This window comes from Anolis carolinensis, chromosome 6 (assembly GCF_035594765.1).
Source record: "Anolis carolinensis isolate JA03-04 chromosome 6, rAnoCar3.1.pri, whole genome shotgun sequence".
In the NCBI taxonomy this organism is placed as follows: domain Eukaryota; kingdom Metazoa; phylum Chordata; class Lepidosauria; order Squamata; family Dactyloidae; genus Anolis; species Anolis carolinensis.
Genome location: NC_085846.1, coordinates 55,436,236 through 55,442,235, shown reverse-complemented (window position 1 = coordinate 55,442,235; position 6,000 = coordinate 55,436,236).

Genomic DNA, 6,000 nt, shown 5'->3' with positions numbered 1-6,000 from the left:
AGCCCGAAAGACATAACAACCCTGTGATCCCGGCCATGAAAGCCTTCGACAACACATTGAACATGGTCCTTACATTTTCCTTTTAGTCCAGACCGAACCCATGTTTCCCCCTAGATGATAAACCTCAAGCACATACCTCTTCTTTGTTTTTTTCACCACCCAGCCATCCTAGGGTTGCCAGATCACAATATTTCATGCCCTGAAATGTCATGGCCACAACCAGAAACCTAGGGGCTAACACTTGAGAAGTCACAGGGAGAGAAATCTGGGGGTGTTACAAGGGTGATGTCAAATGAGTGCTGTCATTAAGCATCAACCACAGTTGCACAGGATATGCCCTCCAAATAAAAAGCATCCTCTAACTCCTGCAGGAGTCTACTGTATACGGTGCAGCTGTGGACAAGTCTACACAAGTACCACCAAATGCAGTGCCCATACACGAATCAAAGAAGGCACTGCAGACTACTACAACCAGAAAAATTGCAGAACACATGATAAACCAAGCTAGGCACAGAATATTATTTGAAAACATATAAATTCTGGGCCAGTCTGACAACCACTTTATCAGACTACACAGAGAAGCCATTGAAATCCACAAGCACATGGACAATTTCAACAGAAAGGAAGAAACCATGAAAATGAACAAAATCTGGCTTCTGGTATTCACTTCACTTCACTTTATTTCTTAACTAGTCGCTCTCCACCAGAGTGCTCCGAGCGACTTACAATTTAAAATATCATTCCACAATATAAAAACACTCAACATAAAAACATTCAACATAAAAACATTCAACAGTGATTATTTGGCAAATTAGATCTGATTTACTTAAATGCACAACCAAACAGCCAAGTCAAACAGCGCTTTTACAAAAGGTCGCAACTCCGACATTGCTCTAACATATGGAGGCAATGACTTCCACAGAATTGGAGCATAGACCGAAAAGGCTCTACACCTTGTAGCTTCCAGGTGTACCTCCCTAGGACCCAGTACGTATAGGAGATTTTCCTGGGAGGATCGAGGTAACCACTGATGGAAAAAAGGAATGAGGCGGTCCCTAAGATATAATGGTACTTGGCCATTTCGAGCTCTAAATGTCAGGATCAGTATCTTGTAAGAGATCCGATGTTCTATTGGTAGCCAATGCAGTTGTTTCAGAATCGGTGTAATATGGGATCTTATAGATGATTCCGCTAGCAGCCTGGCCGCCGCATTTTGGACCATTCGGATCTTCTGGGTTTTTGTCTCTGGAAGGCGTTACAATAATCCAACCTAGTGGTGACTGTTGCATGGATTGCAGTGGTGACTGTTGCATTACCGTTGCCAATGCTTCTGTTGAAAGGTAGGATGCCAATTTCCTTGCCTGGCGAAGATGAAAAAAGGCCTGCTTACTTATGGCAGTGATCTGGGCCTCCATTGTCAGCGATGAGTCCAACACAACCCCAAGGCTTTTAACAGTAGCAGACGGAACCAGAACTTCCCCATCAAAATCAGGCAGTGACTGGATTAACTCTGGTGGCTGGCCAGGCCAGAATATCTCAGTTTTTGCAGGATTCACTTTTAGTATTGAGAAATACCAGAATCAAGACAATAACTAATGAACACCACCCAGACGCAGGAAGCCCCAGGCAGCAAGCAATCAAGGGCTAGTGAACACCACCTAGACAAAGGATGCCTCTAGGCAATAAACACTCCAAAGGAACAAAGGCCTGGCTACTTCCAGGCAGATGCCCTCAAATCAGCCTTGCTATTTATACCTTTCACAGTTGGTTAATAGACATTGGTTCTTTCTCCCACCCTGGACATTCCACAAGTATATATACTTCACTTGCTTTACCACCATCAGATCCTCTTGTAGCGGAACCTTCGTGCTACGGTTCTTGTTGGCGCAGTGGAGGAATTTGAAGACGGACAACTGAAGGAATTTCCCAGAAAGCAGTTTTATTTCGCTAATGGCCACTAGGGGTCCCCCTAGCACAAAGTAAGTGCTTCTCCAGGGGAACCGCCCAGTGGCATGCTGAGTGAACATTTATACACACTACAGGGTTCGGGTTATGCCCGCCCACAAGCAAATTCATTGGCTTAGAGTTGTGACGCTGCCCAATCGGTGCTGACTAGCAGGCCGGCTGCACCCTTTTTGTGCCGTGCTCACAAATCTTTCAGAGCGCCTGCGTACGCATGCTCTGTTTGTTTTTCTTTAGCTTTCATTTCTTCAGAAACACATGATTTCCCAGAAGTCACATGTTTCTGTGAGTTTATGCACCCGGGTCGCTAGCTGTCGCCATCTCTGCCCATATATGGTATTTCCTGGGGTTCCTTAACCCCCCCCGCCTCACTCCCCCATTTTCTTTTTGCGAAGCGCATGTACAAAAGCTGAAGCAAAGCATTATGGTTCCATCCAATCCCGCTTGGCTTGGAGTATGGCTATCTTTTTTTCAGGTAAAGATTGTGTGACACACCTAGTACACATTTGCATCATTATTGGAGTGCAACACATAACTATGAGAACAATGAACAATCCTAAAATCCCTACCAACAATATGTTCTTCAACCATTCTATTGAGGGTAACCAGCTAGTCACCCAGGAGAAGGGAGACCAACCTTCTATCTCCTGGACATTATTGTAAATTAACTTTTGTAATGACTCGATGTCATCTTCAATAGTATTATTCAAGTTATGAAATTTCACTACACAACGTCCTCTAACCATGGCGCATAACCCCCCCCTGGCCGCCAGTAGGTAGTCAAGGGCCAACTTATGCTGTAGGGCCATCTGGCTGATTTCTTCTACTTCAGACTGGATTTCCCGGAAAATTTTACCAGTGGCATTTATGGACTTTTCAAGGCGGCAAGTCAGGCCTAGAACACTTCTACGGTTTGCTTGAGCTACAATCCCTGGGTAAGCACCCAGTGTCAACAAGCCTGTGATCAGGCCTCCTCCTACACGGGAGGCTTCTGAACCTGACAGGGCCTTGTTGATAATGACCTCATCCGAGCATTCTGGTCCTAGAGGGCCTGTTTGCACAATGTCCCGTTTCAGGCGCTGATGCCCTTTGTGTAAGACCTGAACTGGGAATGTCAAATAACCCACACCGACACACTGGTAGTTGCCGGGGTGATAATTTGTGGCCCATTTATCAAAGAAAAACCATAGATTTGGATCCCTAATTTGCCATGACGGACAGAGGCTTTTACCTAGGCTCAGTTGGGTTAATTGTTGCAGTATGTTCATATAAGATTTTAGGCCCTCAATAGAATCATTCACACTAAATGTGGGATAATCTGGATACATGCTAGCCCACTCGGTTGCGGTTAGATTTAATCGTGAGACATAAGATGTATTAAATCGTCCATGTAGATAGAACCGGTCTCGACAATGGGAATAATTGCCTAATCGGGAAAAGAACGCCTGCCTAGTTCCCCAGTGTTTCCACTCAGAATTCCATATTCCCGATCCTCCACAACAGAAGCACAAACCCCTGGTGGAGGTATGGTATCTAAACCGTCGAAACCGAGTTTTATTTATCCTTTGCGGTATGCTAGAAAACACGGTAGGTGGACCCTCCTGAGCCTTGGACAATCCCTCCAACACAATCTGTGGTTCATCAATTAAATCGGGAAGAAATGAAAAATCTCCTACGGTGAGGGGGTGTTCATATATTAATGCTACCTCTTTCCCGTGCTGCTCAAACATATAATTGGCATGTTCTTTTATCCAATTCCCATGTGCTCTTTTTCCAAAAGAGAGAATAAAACTCAGCACAAATAATATACCAAGCACAGTGCGCTTTCCTCCCCTCCTCATAGCTTGTCTCCCACTTTTTCCTCTCAAAATGTCTAGCCACCATCTCCCGGAGAGCGCCTTTGTTGGGCCATGCTGCGACATACTTGACCACCGACGCTCCGTTGCACCCGAAGGGATCAGCTTCATGGCCTTGTTGACCCCTTAGGGAGTTGCCGGATGATCCTGAGTCTCAGGTCCTCACCAGGAACTCGCTCCGTCCGCCACTCCTCAGGTGCTAGTTTTACACGGGTGTAATGTATCCACGGCTTAATCTCCTTCACCTTCACTGCAGTGGGGGTAGACAGGAGCACAACATAGGGTCCTCGCCACTTGGGTCCCAATGGCTCAATCTTCCAATCCTTGACCAGAACCTCGTCACCTGGTGAAAAACAATGTAGAGGTGTGGTAGGGAATGGTGGGTTCAATTCAGAAATGTATTTTTCTAACTGCTGCATTTGTCTGCCCAAAGCCTGAACCTGGGCCAATGTCTGTTTCTCTCCTATGAGGTGCTGCTCAGCTCCTGTCTCTAAAGCTCCCTTCAAGTTCAAAGGGGGTCGTCCATAGAGTCTTTCAAAAGGGGAGAGTCCTGTCCGTTTGTGTGGTGTACATCTGATTCCTAATAATGCCATGGGCAAAACCACCGTCCACGGCAATCCTGTCTCTTGGCAAAGTTTCCCAAGCTGAGCCTTTAATGTCCTATTCATTCTTTCCACTTTTCCAGAAGATTGGGGTCTATATGCACAATGTAACTTCCATTTTATGCCCAAAATTCTACATAATCCTTGCACAGCCTGTTGAATATATGCGGGGCCATTATCTGATCCAATTTCTAAGGGTATGCCAAATCTGGGAATAACATCTTTCATTAGAGCTCTTGACACCTCTACAGCCTTCTCAGTTCTTGTAGGGTAAGCTTCCACCCATCCTGTGTATGTGTCCACGAACACCAGTAAATATTTGTATCCTTTGTATGGGGGCATTTCTGTAAAATCAGTGACTAAAGCTTCAAAGGGTACCCCACCCACATGTTGGACTCCTGGTGGCTTGAGGGGTCCTTCTCTGGGGTTATTTTTGATACATGTCCAGCATCTTCGGGCTGCTGCTGCCGTTAGGCTATGTAATCCATCGATATACAACTGTCGTCCTAGCAGATTTGCCAATGCCATTTTTCCTAAATGTGTGTTTTGGTGCATGTGTTGGACTAAGTGCCATGCCAAGTCCTTAGGGACGTAGACACGGGCGTCTGGCATCACTATGAGTTTTCCTGACCACTGACCCTTCTCCTTTAAGGCCCATTCTTCTTCCTCTGGTGTATATGTAATGTTATGTTCAGTTAATTCTACCTGTAGGGCCATTACCTGATGTTCAATATAGGGCAGCCTAGCTGCCTCTTTGGCTGCCAGATCAGCCTGCCTATTTCCTTGCACTACGGGATCGTCTCCACGTTGGTGCCCTTTACAATGCATCACAGCCACCTGCCTTGGCTTCCAAACCGCCTCCAGGAGATCCACAATCTCTCCAGCATGTTTCACGCACTTTCCTCCAGACGTGAGGAGCCCGCGCTCCTTGTACAGTGCTCCATGTGCGTGGAGGGTGGTGAAGGCATATTTTGAGTCTGTGTAGACGTTAACCCGCTTTCCGCTTGACAATTCCAACGCTCGGGTCAGGGCAATCAATTCGGCCTTCTGGGCAGACGTCCCCGGGGGCAGTGACTCTGCTTCCAGCGTCTCTCCCCCCCACCGAACAACCGCATAACCTGAGTGTCTTTGATTATTTTCCATAAAGGAGCTTCCATCTGTGAACAGAGTGTCGTCCACCTTAGTTAGTGGCACATCCTTCAAATCCGGTCGACTGGAGAATACCTCATCCATCACCTGGGCACACTGATGGATCGTGGTGTCTCCTGGAGTCGGGAGCAAGGTGGCCGGATTCAGAGTGGAGCAAGTCTCCAGGGTCACCAGTGGGTTGTCACACAACAATCCCTCATATTTCATTAACCTCTCACTTGTGAGCCAGCGCGGTCCCTTAATGTCTAACAGTGCCTTAACGCTATGGGGCACCTTAACTGTCAGTGGCTGTCCTAGGGTCAATTTATTCGCTTCTTTGATTAAATCTACTGATGCTGCCACAGCCCTCAGGCAAGGTGGCAATCCACGAGCCACTGTGTCCAATTGCTTTGACAAGTAGGCAATCGGCCTTTGCCATGAACCTAGTGGTT